We start from the raw sequence: 16,048 nt of genomic DNA on the forward strand, positions 1-16,048 counted from the left end.
TACTATATGCTATTGTACAGGCAAATGTGTTAACATGCACAGTGCACCCTGTGGCTGTCATACAGTCATGGATAATGTTCATACTGCTGTGTCACCCCTATACAGGTACCTCTGGCATGCCGCACAGACATGAGTCCATTGCAGGTGAGACTGTCATCAGTATCAGGCATGTTAAAGCATAGATCTATTTGCCATGTGGCCAGTTAACACTTGTACACTTGATGTTCGTTCCATTCAAGATATACAGGTCGCGTCACCCATCATTCACACAGGCCACCCATGTGCAATATATACAAATGAAATGATACACCGACATTAAACCAGAGTATTTGTCATTGCTACATGTGTAGTCAGCTGTGCATACAACAGTGGAGGTGTTCTACAATGGAGGCATCTGTACTATACATTGGAACAACATGTGTGGTGCGCAAACAGTACCACACAGTGAGCTGTGATATGGGCAGCCCACAGGAGTCACCATTGTGTTAAATGCCCCTGCAATGGGTGCACACATTGTGATGTGCCATCTGACATGTCCCAGACATGTAGTGTATTGGCTGCAATAATGTCACACTATCCCATAACCCATACCCCACACACAACCTGTTGTCGGCATAGCCCTGTGGATGGTGACATATCTGACATCTATGGGTGTATGTCATATGGGACAACACAGACGTGTGATAGACGGCCATCACACACATTTGTCCAACACATGTGCACACATGGCCATGGGGGATGGCCACAGATACGTAGCCACACAGTAGATGTGATGTGTATACACCTTGTTTCACATTGTCCACACATGGTCCAATTATAGCCTTAGTTGACTGATTATACAGTTGATGTGGTACACTGGACGTCCTAAAAGCCTGTGCACAGCCAGTGGAGGTGTCACTGATGTCTACCATATAAGATGTGTTGAACATCACGCCTGTGTCATAGCATGACAGTAGTCACCTCTACAGCTTCCACAGACATTGACACCACATCAGGCCACAGATACTGTACATTTCCCTTGCTGCTGTAGGACATCACCGTTAGCTGTGCACCTTGTGTGTGTGGTACATCAATGTCATATGGGACATGGTGAATTGACCAGTCCGCTATGTGTGGACATGGTTGCCAGGCAGCTAAGACTCTGTAGTTGTTGTGCAGGGGTGTCATCTGTAGGTCTTCCAGTGACCTGTCACATGACACAGCATGGTTTGGTGTGTATACACCTCAGCATCGTGGGTCACAATCCACAGTTAAGTCGTGGGTATGCATTCAGTTATGGCTATGCAATGTGTACATATTATGCACTGTATAGCAATATAGACGCCTCATGATGCCATGCAATGGCACAGTGTCTGTACTTCACACTGTAGAGCAATGTAGATGGCTCACACTACCCTTCATTGCACATGCACATTTGCTAAACATGCATTCTATCTGTAGGGCATACAGACAACACCGCAATGTGATGCCCATTACGACGCTGCACATGTGTCAGGACACCATTGTGTCAGACATGTATGCATGTTAATGCACACATCAGCAGATTACAAGTCAAGGTCATGTCAGCCATGTGTACTGTTATGCTGTTCTGGTCCACATGGTGTATCATGGGGATGCATGTATACTACCATGATTGTGTGAATGGCATGGCTACTGATATGACACTTGCTTGCTGTAGTGTGCACCCCAGGGGGTATGCTTACTAACACTATTAATGTCTGTGCTGCATGCCGTCTGCTGTATCACAGGCATGCTGCATGCCATCTGTCAAATCACATGCATGGTGTGTGTGTGTGTCTGTGTGTGTGTCTATTGTAATTTAGAGTCTTTCTTTGCATTCACAGGTGATGTAGGTGCGTTACCCTCCTGCGGTCCATCTGATGTTAGTGTTCCCACAGATACTAGCAGTGATTAACATATGCATGAGGTACAGGCAGGGTTGTCAGGGGCTGAATCTGTGCCAGTGGTTGCCATCCCAGCTATGTCCCCCTCTTCCTCGCGCACAGTTCTGCTGCCAACACATACCACATCACCAGTGGCCATAGAGGAAGGACAGTCAGCATCTGTTAGCGTGGAACAGGAACGTGTGGTGGCTACAGAAGGTGTGTCTCCACACCATGGTGTCAGTGTAATATCTGCAGATGTGCCACACAGGCATGTGACCGGTGCTGCTCGTAGGAGGACCTCTGGTAGACATGCACCTGCAGGACAGAGCACAGCAGCTGGTATCACCAGACGTATGTTCCAGACTGTAATGGCGGCACAGGCACATGCTGAATAGCAGAACAGAGAAGGGCAGAGGCTGCAGAGGGCTGCTATCCGTACCCTAAATGACAACATCCAGGCATTGGCAAATGCTCAACAGCAGATTGCTGATGTTCTGGACAGGAGATTGGGTGACATGGTCAGAATCCTTGACCGTGGCATGGCAATCCGCGAGTGTGAGCTGTCTATGCTGGAACATCTGGTAGGAGTGAGGCATAGGCCACGTGGACGTAGGCCAGCTACACCACCTAGTGCAGGTCGATGTGAGCGTGCCACCTCACATGCCCGCTCCCATAGTGCCAGTAGCAGTAGCAGTGCAGCTGTCCACACCAGGACACAGCAGGCCATGTGGACATGGCCCTGGACATTCCCAGTGGGGACACGGTTCCAGTGGACATGTGTCGTCGGACAGTAGCCAATCTGTACCTCCGCCTGGTAGTGCCCGTGCAACCCCTGGCAGGCACAGGTCACATGGCCGTGGCTGGACACAGTGAGCTGTACAACCTGGTCTGTACAATCTGGAGCTGTCAATAATACCCCTGTGTAGGCCTCACAAAAGGCAGAACTGTGTGCACACATACACGCACACAGCAAACACATCTGTAGGGCACCACAACACCCACATGCATACTGAACAGACATATCCAATCATATCACCGGCCCTTACCCACACACATGATGTCAACCATTGGTGCAGCCTATGCCCCTGGCAAACATTTTCACCCTGTGCATATGATGAAGCCTGTGTCACATCCCTGTCATCCACACCATCGGTGTAGGGACATGCTCAAATTGTCTGATGCACAGGGTGAACAGAATAGTGAGAAGTGTATATTACATTAGTTGTGTATGACTAGTGAGGGAAGTGTATATTATATTAGTTGTGTAAGAGTAGTGAGAGACATGTATATTACATTAGTTGTGTACTGTTGACACACACCAGACATACCATGTAGTACAGTTGTAGCATGCATTGTTATATGTTCACAGTATGTGTCTCGGTAACAACAGTAACAGAATGTTGGTAATGATGCCCTGGTTCCCTCCTTATGGTCTACTTGCATGTGTCTACAGGTAGCAGTGTTTGCAGTCTCCCATGTGTAACTGTGAAGTACTCACAGGCACGTATGGCAATCTCAGCATGCTATACGTAGCCTCAACCGGACAGCTGGAAAATTTAACATACCACAGATGTCCACACATATACTGATCCAGCAGCATGTGTGCAGTTTAATAGGCTACAGTGGCTAGAGACGTGACATCCATACCAGGTCACATCACAGGTATGTTGACATGGTGCAGGGGTTGTACACAGAGGTCTGGCCAATGATAACGTTAGAGGCCACTTGATAGCATGAGGCCTCATTGTGTAGCAGTAATACCCTGTCACATTACAGGAACATGCCCGCACTCACAGGGTCAACAACACTATAGTGCATGCCTCATAGTGTTGAGGTGAGGACACTTGCCTATGTGGTCATCACCCTCACAGTACTGTACACCCACATGATGCGACACAGAGAAAGGACATGTACAGGCAGCCAGTATGGCTGAGACTGATGGCATCAACAGGGTAGTAGACTGCATCACCATGAGGGGTTAGGGATCCTGTGTGTTCTGTATGGTAGCATACACCCTCACTCCATGCACCAGACAGCCATACATACATACATACATACACACACACACACACACACACACACACACACTGTGGAGACCACAACTGTCATACACATACGGATAGCTGATGTGTGTGATACACACACCACACCTGCCTACGTCATGCTTTCCACACTGCAGTATGTACAGATGTCTACAACAGTGTACAGGGGTGTGTAACAATTGGGATGTATTCCCCACCATATGTGGCATATATGGTCACACATGCAAACACACATGGCAGTACTGTGAATGATACATCTGCTATATGATGATACATCTGACAGACATGCAGCAGTATTGGCCGCATTATGTGTACCAATGTTATGTCTGGCAATTGTGCTGCTATATGCACATGGGAGGATGTAAGTGTTACAGGTGTCAAGTGATGTACAGTTGGTAACACCCAACCACTGTGTTGGTTTTATGTCTTCACAGTCAAGTAACAGTAACATAGCGTACTGTTTGCACATGTAATGGTAGGATGGCGTGTGACACACCTGTGAGCTGTCCCCGGTGAACATCCATCTACACTGGTGGATCACCACTTTATGTACACACATCCATCCATACCTGATGTACATCCTACCGTACTGTCAGTATGTCACCATATACAGGTGTCAATGATGGAGCTGCATTGCAACTGCATGTTGTAGTTAGGCACAGATGAGTTACTTACATCAGCTACTGCACATGCATGGTAGCTGCATGCACACTACAGTTTGTACATGTGTGTTGGTCCTATATGCCTGTCATGTAGCCATGTTTGTATGCATTGCAATTGGTGGACATGTGTGTTGACATACATAACACATGGGCTGTTGTATGATAGGATGGGAGTCATGGGTAACTAGTACAGAGGGAATGTGTCCTCGGTCAACATTGCTACCTCATGTACTGTTGGCATTCAACAGCCATGGTCCCACCTTCCATTTGCGTGCATATGATTGCTGTAGCCACTTGTCTGCACGGAGGACAGCAAAAGCTATGCTATGTACATATGTGTTGTGTGTGTGGTCCATGCACATATCCACTGCAATTACATGTATGACATATCCAAACATGTGTGTTCGTTGGTGTACAGTGACAGTCATCTATCACAGTGTTTAAGACCCAGGGCCCCTGGTATGTAAAGAGCTGACCTGGTTATGTACAGTGGTATCATTGCAATGCATAACCCATGATGGAACTCTGTCGGTACATGTGCAGTCTGCACAGTTGATGTACACCTATGTACAGTCCACTGGTCATGAGTCACATGGTGTTGGGTTGATGTATGGCTGTGTATTGCTGGTCCAACGACATGGTGATGTCTGAGGGCTACATTGTAGCCTGCGGTGTGTACCTCTGTGATCTGCACCTGAGACATCTGTGATGGCTCCTGAGTGTGTACTGGTCAATACATGTGAGTGGCCTTCATGTACGAGGGGACAGTAATACCATAATGTGCCCTTCCATGTTTAGTATCCGTGTGCATGCAAGACGGCCCTTTTCAACTGCTAAGTGTGTGAGCATGCCCAGTACACTGTTGTGTAGTTGGACACACAGTACATTCCAAACTGCGCCCTTACGTGTTTAGAATCCGTGTGCATGCAAGACAGCCCTTTGCAACTGCTGTGTGAGCATGCTCAGTACGCTGTTGTGTAGTTGGACACACAGTACATTCTAAACTGCGCCCTTACATGTTTAGAATCCGTGTGCATGCAAGATGGCCCTTTGCAACTGCTAAGTGTGTGAGCATGCCCAGTATGCCGTTGTGTAGTTGGACACACAGTACATTCCAAACTGCGCCCTTACATGTTTAGAATCCATGTGCATGCAAGATGGCCCTTTGCAACTGTTAAGTGTGTGAGCATGCCCAGTATGCCGTTGTGTAGTTGGACACACAGTACATTCCAAACTGCGCCCTTACGTGTTTAGAATCCATGTGCATGCAAGATGGCCCTTTGCAACTGCTAAGTGTGTGAGCATGCCCAGTACGCCGTTGTGTAGTTGGACACACAGTACATTCCAAACTGCGCCCTTACATGTTTAGAATCCGTGTGCATGCAAGACGGCCCTTTGCAACTGCTAAGTGTGTAAGCATGCCCAGTACGCCATTGTGCAGTTGGACACACAGTACATTCCAAACTGCGCCCTTACATGTTTAGAATCCGTGTGCATGCAAGACGGCCCTTTGCAACTGCTAAGTGTGTGAGCATGCCCAGTACGCCGTTGTGTAGATGGACCCACAGTACATTCCAAATGGACGTGTGATACTAAGCATGTGGGCATGGCCAGTGACACCTTGTGTCGGTGATGTGCCTCTGTGTATGGGCATGGCCATTGACATCCTGAATATCGATGGTGGACATCCAGGCAACAAATGTCCATTTTCAACATCACGATGGATGCCTACATTGAACATACTGGTTGACTGTCTTGCAGGGTGTAATGTCTATGGCGCATCCCGTATCTATGTAGTGGTGTTGTAGTGCTCCGTAGATATTTAGTTGCCCCGATCACACCACTGCCGTGTGTTTGTCTACATCTACCTTGGGACATTAATATGCTTTCAGACTGATCACTCTCTATACATTCCCTATCTGCATCCTTGCCTTTGAGGATGATGTCACCCACCCAGAAGTATGCCTCTGGGAGTGCTGTGTTCAGTAATCTTGGTAGCGTGTTCTGTAAATGCATAATGCTATAGTGTGATAAGGTAGTTAGGTGTATGTTCAACTCCCAGCCCTGCCAAGTGTGTGCCTCTGTTTGAGTGTGTGTGTGTGTGTGTGTGTGTGTGTGTGTGTGTGTGTGTGTGTGTGTGTGTGTGTTTCCAGCTGCCTGGGGACACGGTAATGTTTTTAGATGCCTCAAACCACATACATTCCCTATCAGCATCTTTGCCTTTGCGGATGATGTCACCCACCTAGAAGTATGCCTCTGGGAGCGCTGTGTTCAGTAATCTTGGTAGCGCGTTCTGTAAATGCGTAATGCTGTAGTGTGATAAGGTAGTTAGGTCTGTGTTCTAATCCCAATCCTGCCACGTGTGTGTGTGTGTGTGTGTGTGTGTGTGTGTGTGTGTGTGTGTGTGTGTGTGTGTGTGTGTGTGTGTGTATGTGTGTGTGTGTGTGTTTCCTGCTGCATGACAACAGTGCATTGCTTTTGCACTATTCACTCTCCATAGATTCCGTACGGTGTCTTTGCCTTTGATGCTGATGCCAGCATGCTAGACGTATACCTGTGTGAATGCTGTGATCTAGTAATCACGGTAGCGCGTTCTGTACATGCATAATGCTGTAGTGTGACAAGGTAGTTAGGTCTGTGTTCTGATCTCAACCCTGCCAAGTGTGTGTGTGTGTGTGTGTGTGTGTGTATATATATATATATATATATATATATTTATATATATATATATATATATATATATATATGTATATATAAAATGTAGATAGCTATAGACATGTATGTGGATATTAGCACTATTGAATGTGCTGCATTATCTGTACGTGATCATCTTTGATGTATGTATGTGTATATATATATATATATATATATATATATATATATATATATATATATATATATATACATATATATGCTATGGCTCTGTGATAGTGCACATACTGTGTGCTGTAGTGATCCTGGGTTATAGTTGTGTAGTGACCAGTTATTTTGTTGCTGGGTATTACAAGGGACATTGAAAACAATGATAGTACAGCACCTTTAAACGATTGTGTGCACATCTCAGCAACAGTCAGCAGTGGTTATTACTCTGGAGGATGAGTATGGCTCATATAACTATGTATTAACTGACAATACTATGCAAATCAGGTTAACGTTACTGACTCTTGTTTATCCACAGGTTGTGATACAGATCCCAAGAATGTATGTGTATACATTGACAGGTGCAGGACTGGAATATTGTTGAATGCATGGAGGGGTGTCCATAGCCAATAATGGTGATCTGTACAGCCTGGCAGGTACGGTCTGTGACTGTCCCACAACCTCCTGTATATTGCTGACACATGCTGAAAATGTGTACATACAGACACACACATGAAACAAACAGCTAGGGCTAACACATACACACACTTATTGCATCAACATTGGGCCATGCAAACACTGTTGTCCCTCACACACATACACACACATACTTACGTGTTGATTTGATGGCTCAATGACATGCTCTGGAAAATAAACACCATACCCTGTGCATATGATGACACCTGTGGCACCACCTGTAATGTGTAACAGTGATGCAGGAACAGACTAACATGGTGCTGATGCACAGGGTGGCTTTATAGCACTGTATTAATGTTAAAATGTTGTTAACACAAAGTGTGATATCCTTCTAGGTGTATGTAAGCAGGCATGATGCATTGCAGCTATGACGATTAATGTAGTATAGCTTACAGCACTGTTAATTCTGAAGATTTATTATCCATCCATGTGCCATTTGACTGATGTGTGTAGTACTGGCAGCATGTGTTTCAGAGTGTGCAGTATGTGTGTGATGTGTGTAGTACAGATTTATACATGCTTACAAATGCGTACACTGGCTTACACAACATTACAAGGGCTTCAACATTCTTACACTAGCTTACTCATTTTTCAACATGCGCACACGGGCTGACATGTGCACACACATGCTTACTCGGGCTTACAAGCGCGCACAGGTGTGAACACACTGTAAGCAGGTTTGCAAGAAACATCAGTGATATCCATGGCATACACCATCAGTTTCCTGACTTTACCTAGGATAAATCATAACACGCCTCTTCCACTGATGAGTAACTGACAGCAAACTTGTGACACACTGCTCCAATAGGATTACAGTGTTTTATACATACACACTCATGATGTCACCTATCTTCTACTCTGATAGTCCCCTTAACCTACTCTTACACTGTAGTGGCTTGGCCCATATGGCATGACAAATTGTGATTCACTATCCTCAGCCTCAATTGCATCGGATTGCCTACTAATGCTTGGTTACATCTCTGACAGACCGCTTCCACACATAGCAACCAGTACTCAGTAGCCATGTTGTCTTCAGCTTGCCATTCACCTGCATAGCGAACTAACTTTTAACTAAAATTACAATTTCTATGTATATTTTAAATATTTTTCTTGTTTTAAAAGCGCAGCATGTTTTCACGCCGCTGCGCTATGCTTACACACTAGAGATTGGGAGAGGACAAATAGACTTTTATTAATTTCCAATGGAAAAATATGCCACTGGCCTTATATTTGGCCATTAGCATGCTTCTTCGACTAAATTCATCCTTTATTTGCAGCTTACATTGCTCCCTTTAGCCACTTGCAGAACGTAACTCGGTTAACATCTGAGTACATTTCTGCACATAACTCTACTCTTGAATGGACAGCTTACTGTTTCATGTATCGCAGATTTACATCATTTGCATAGCTTTCACCTGCAAATGGGGTGATTTACATATCCTAACATTGTCCATGCAACGTTCATTTTAGGGGCTGTCTTACACGCCCCTACAGGATATTGCTGAATACCTCGGCAGACATCTTGCCTTACTCTACTCTTACTCTACTCATACATGCCGGCCAAGGCTCCATGACTCCTGGCCTAAGCTTTGCTGTGTGCTAATATGTCTATTTGTGGAGTATGCATGGCTGTAGATATGTTTTGACCTGCTACGTCTGACATTTCTACAGAGCAGCTCCCACTTTCATCATTTGTAAAGGTGACAGCCCTATAGGTACTATATATACAGCTGTGACATTTGACAAGTCAACACATACCTGCGGTCAATACTAAACTGACTACATCAGCGCTTTTCATACCTTCAGATTTTTCTTGTAGTAGTATAGTCGATAATACTGTTTCCTATAACATGTATCTGTTTCTGATACAAGATATATCATTTTATTACACCACTACACACAAGAAGAAATCACAGGCCAGATGCCATTACATTCCTTTTGCAGGACACGCCCACCCAGAGTGTTGTGTTCCTCACAAAAGCCAACAGGTGCTAATCAAAACATATTATGCTTTCATCTACCTTATGTGTTCGCCAGTATTTGAGCTTTCCCTCAGTGGCAGAACTCACATGCGAGTGTGGGAGACTGAACACTGTATTGGGGACACTGCATAACACCCTGAGGGACACATTTATTTTGTTTCTACTAACCTTCCACATTGACTATCACAGGGCATAAGTATTCATTCACATTTATCAAGGTACATGCTTTTGACTTATACATGTTTTGTCATTTGTCATCACATCTTTCTTCACACCTGTCCACCTGATATCACTAGTTCTGTACATTTATTTAGGACAGGGTTACCTTCATACCTCTCAAATGTACACATTTTGGGTAAATGTCCCGAACTTAGACTTATAATCTTGTTCCTTTTTTCATAATATTGTGCTTTTCTGGTAAATTTGTGGCAAGTCATTAAGAACTGTGAGGTTAGATAATAATGACAGACATTAGTATTTTATAATTAATAAATGTCAAAACATTCATACTAATGAATTATCTATTATTCTATCAACATTCTAACTTTGTCAGAGGAATATTTAAAATAGTCCCTATTTGTACTGATTTTAATATGCCTTTGTCCAGATGTCTTATTCTGAAAGGTTGAGAGGTATGGTTACCATCTTATTCGTATGCATGTACATCCATGATAATCACTTACATGACACTGATATAAGTCCCTACGTCTTCCCCCAATGGTTTACACAATATCCAGTAGATGGGTTCTTCATTTTTGGAAGGTATAGGCGTGTGCTATACCCACATAGGAATATTAATCACTCCCATGGGGCGGACCTACTAAATCTGTGCCAACCAACACCTGGGAACCTAGGCCCATTATTGCATACCCATGATTCCCATACCTGACACCCCTCCACAGTAGTCATAAGACATATTTAATGTGAGGGCTAATAAAGTATGAAGACACTTCTAAGCACTATCCTCTCTCCGCGTATCGGGACATATGTCATACATTCTGTCAACCCATATGTTATTACCCTTGCACAAGCTACTGTTGCATGTACAGCTATATTGTAGCTGCGGATGTGACTTTCTTTGCTTCAATCATTACAGGATGGTGCCTGTAGTGGACCAATTTTTGGGGTCTGGCAAAGGACACCTATATCCATGTTTAAAGAGTAGAACTTGCAGATTTGGAACACTGGTACTTTCCGGGCAATGGTTTGGAAAGCAGCAGTGTATTTACCTTTCTTGCACGTTTGTATGTCTATCCATAATAGCTATGACGTAACCTATTTATGTACATGTGTTATATGTACAAGGACATATGTTTATATGTTTGTTATGTATATATCAATTAATGTATTGTGTGTGTGTGTATATATATATATATATATATATATATATATATATATATATGTCTGTACATTCTTTATTTCATATATTTATTTAGTTTAAGTCTGTGGATATATATCTATACACAAATATATATATCCATATATAGATATATAAATAAACGTATAGAAAACAGCATTCATTTGCTATGCTGTGAGCAGATTACACACGCGCAGGCACACTTGCATATCCTTATTGTGGGTTACATATGTTTACTAAGACTTTGTGCTTACATGGGCTTTATTAATTGTGACGGTACCAGTAAAATATCTGTAATCTGGTTAACGGACATATGCGAAACACACGTTTACCTTTACATATTTAAATGTCTTTACAGCACAGACACATTCATTACACTTTAAACTTATATGTGCTGTAGTCGTAGTTGACCCGGGACTGCATTCACGTTGGCCGGATGCTGTAACCACTATACTATTGGTGTTCTGACTCATTTATATACATACCCATAGTACATAGCTACATTAACATACGACTCACCGCTTCACTTACAACACAGGCATCCATTCTCCTTCTGAGAAAAACGCGATACTACATATTACACATTCCCTATTCCCTACTGCTCTGGACCCAAGCTGCATATTTAATCACTCCAAGCATATGCAGAACTCCAAGGCTTATAGTCCTGGCACATACAAGTCTTTGATTGTCAGGGTGTTCATGTGGTGATCTGGGTTTAGGTTTGTCCGTCTGGTGAACGGAGCCGCCCTGACCGAGTTCAAATGTCAGACAAAGCACATGGACAAAATATGTCCATTTTATAGATTTTTACCTGTGTTTACAGACACAGGTGTTTTGGCACCTGTCAGCAGCTTTTTATGTTGGCAGTACATAATATGGGTGGGGGTGGTTACAATACGTAATCCATGGTGAGGGGTGTTCCTATTCACATTTGACTATTTCCTGTATGCATTCATACGAGGATTATTATTTTGGACATGACTTAACTACAGGTATGCAGTAGTACAGTAAACAAATGTGAAGGTTTGTTACTGTAAATGTGTACGGACCTCTGTAATACGGTGTTGTTTTCTGGCAAATCAGCAGCTAATCATTAAAGACTGAAGTCAGAACATAATGACAGACAGTTGAGTTTCAGACTTCATGCTCTTCAGGTAATTAATGCCAATGTACAAACTGTTATTCTATCAACTTTCTAAGTTTCTAAGAGCAATCTTTACAAATTATCCCTACTTTTGGGCCTTTGTCCCACTTTTATTCACGGTTTTGTCCTGATATCTTGCTCTCAGAGGTTGACAGACCTACACACACATTAAGTGTCCCTCACACAGTAGATCAGGGTTATCCTGTTTACATCAGTGCCTTCATCACCCTTATACCATTTGCCACTATGCAAATGTGTGCAATATATTCTCCCACTTATTCGTGTCGGGACATGTGCGTCACGGGCAAGTGTTTGATCCTGGGTAGTAGGTTATGCATGACCACTTAGGGCTGGACAGTGTCATGCACCTCTAATGCACATTCCAACTTCTGTCCAGATATCTACAGGACTGGACTTCGTGTCTTCCGTTGTAATGTTTACACAGGTTACGTATCCCATGAGGGATATCCAAAAATTGGACCGATCCACAACAAAAGGAATACCGAACATCTTTTTGGAGTTACGAAAATGTGATGAGGTCATGTGCAATCCTGCAACCACCTAGGGTGACACTACCTACTACATATGCATAGTGGTCACTATGTGTAGCTGTGGCTGCAACAAACCAGTAGGCTAAGTACGGCTGGATTTGGTGGACGTTTAGGTATGGGAGCGGGTTGTGTGATGTGGAGGGGATGCTGGGTAGTCCATTATGCATCCAGGTGTGTTGCATTTGTTATGGCCAGTTCCATCCAGGTGTGTTGCATTTGTTATGGCCAGTTCAATCAGGACCAATCTGTGGGTATGTGCCAGTGACATATCTATGCATTTGTATCGCACATTTCAATATTCACCTGTTTGTGGGATTGTGTTCTACAGTGTGGTCTGTCTGCTTGCATTGCAGGTGTTTATACGTGTTTGTGTTTCTATCAGCTTCGCCCGCTGCTCCCTCATACACCTTCGGTTCACCTATTCTGCATATGACACAGTATCGCCTTGGAGGATTGTACCATTACCCATCCACCCCACACACACAGATTCCTCACACCCCATACATCACTGCTTTGGTTGTTGGCCCATGACACTGCCAGAGTAACACATGGAATACCCTACACGTGTCTTGTACCTGTATGGTTGTGTGGATTACCCTGCCATGTTTGCTTTCCACATGCTATACCTCATGCACATAGCTACACACCCATACTTAACTTTCATTACATAGTTGGTATACCCGGGTACTACCTGTTTGACTGTGACACATCCTGACAAGTTCGGCTTGTACCGCTGACTTCCAGATTTTGGCAGCCTGTTGTACTCATTGGTAGGATGCCACCTGTTCCTATGTCCAGGATGGGATATATTCCATACACATATCTGACTGTAGTGGACAACACCTCCCCACAGTCGACGGTAGGATTGCCACCTTTTCAATTGGCCAAAGTGGGACATTTTTGGTACAAACATCACATTTTACAGGCCGACACATACCCATGGTCAGTACACAGGATAAAACTTAGAATTCTTGCCTATATAAAAGCTTATTCTTGTAGCAGTTTAGTTGCTTATTCTGTTTCTTATAACATTTATGTAATTTAGATACAGAGAAACTGTTTAATGCAACTATTACATAACGTATAGGGAATAATTTTGTCCTATAATCTTAGGACATTTGCCATTTTTACAGGTTTTTGTCAGGACGCAACTGCCCAAAGAGGGACTGTCGCTCACAAAGTGGGACAGGTGGTAATCCTAATTGACAGTATGGATAATACTGTTCCTTTCAGCCTACGTGTCCTTATTGTTGTATCTGTTTATATGCTCCTTCTGTTTCGTTTACATGCTTATTCAATTTCCTATCACATATGGTATGTGAAATACGGACATATCTTTTGTATGTGACTATTACATGCCTTGTGGGATATGATTCAGACATACTGTCACTAGATATCTACATTTCTCGTGTATTTTGTTATGGACACATCTGCCCAGCTGTGTACCCTCCCTCACATTATGGGTCAGCTGGTGACCCTCACCATTGGGCTGGACGTACCTACTGGTGGCTCGCTAACATATGATGCGTTTCATTTTCACTTGGTATGGCTATCTACACTGCGTTGGACTATGGCCACATGGTGTTCCATGTCATTTGTTCGCGGGATAGGGACCCGTTATTCCCTACCGTGCATTGGTGTTTGCTTCTTCACTTTGTGTTCGCAGGTACTTTCTTGCATGCTTTGCATACGTTTCAGTATCCACGGACACTGACGTGATTACTATCTTGCAACTTGTTATATGCAAGCATTTCAGATTGCACATCGACAGCTGCCATTTCCACGCCTCTGTGCTGCACTTTGACACGCCCTATGCACTCGCGCTCCTTTCCTGTGCACGTGGCTCTGTTGGCAGCACGCTTTCATTAATATGCATTTGGCACTACTGCGCCCTCTTCACACTGCACAGTCAGCGCAAGCCTAACGCCGGCCTTGCGCCGAGCTTCATGAATCCCAGGGAATGTGTTTATTGCATCTCTGGCATTCAATAATATTATAATATTTTTTCTCATTTTAGCAACCCTTACTGGAGTTAGAAAAGATCTAAACAACAATTTCCACATAAATATACTCCAGTAAATGGTCCATGATGTGTTTTTAGTAGAGGAGAGAAGTTGTTTTTTTTTTTTGTTCACTGAAAACTATGGAATATCTTTAGAGAAAAAAATTCCAAAATCTATTATTTAAGCTAGAATTATCTTTATCTAATAATGAATATATTTTTGAGATTACATTTTCAAATTCTTAGAGAATGTTTTGGAAATATGTTGTAGTTCTGCTGCAGGCACAAAAGTAATACTTACATGCAATGTGGGAAGGAATAAGAGAAATGCCTGTGAATGGTGTATCAATACTTGTATGGAGAAGTACCATTCACTCAGCTGACAGATGTGTGATTCAGAAACAAAAGTGCATAGCTACCTATTTCAGCACAGATGCCACAGTATAATATGAAAGTTGTTCTGAAGTGCCCCTTAGTATTTCATTCACTTTAATGACATGTTGTTTTCACATGTTGCTTCCACAGGGAATGCAGAAATGTGGCACTACATACCTCACATTTTACAAGGCTCTGAATGCATTTGGGAGAGGAAGTAGGATTACTGCTTTACACTCACTAGAAATGAAGGGGCTTTGCAGAAGAAGCACAGTATTTCAAGGTGTGTGTTTGACAATTTAATAGGTTATAGAATCACCCTGAAATGAGGAGAAGCTCTGTAAATGGTGGACGGTAATGTAATCCCTGTATCCTTATATCTTTGGATTGCAGTGCACAGGAGATGTTTATAGAAAGAAAACACATGTTGTTGCTGATACAAGGCAGGGAGTTGTAACTAGAGCTGTTAATCTAAGTCAACCTGTTGTGCTGTGTTTGATGTTTACAGTTTGTTCATGGCTCCTGTTGTTCTAAATTATTCATTTATCAGACAACTGTACCTAATAAAAAAGCACATATAAGTGTAGATCACTGTATACCTTCTTGTATGACTTGTAGTATGACCCCACATGTACTTGTTACTAGCTAGTCAAATATAATCACACACTTTCATAGGGGTTGAATGGCATCTCACCAGTAGTGACTATTAGA

Source organism: Protopterus annectens, chromosome 6.part0 (genome assembly GCF_019279795.1).
Source record: "Protopterus annectens isolate FY-2018-M chromosome 6.part0, PAN1.0, whole genome shotgun sequence".
Classification (NCBI taxonomy): Eukaryota; Metazoa; Chordata; order Ceratodontiformes; family Protopteridae; genus Protopterus; species Protopterus annectens.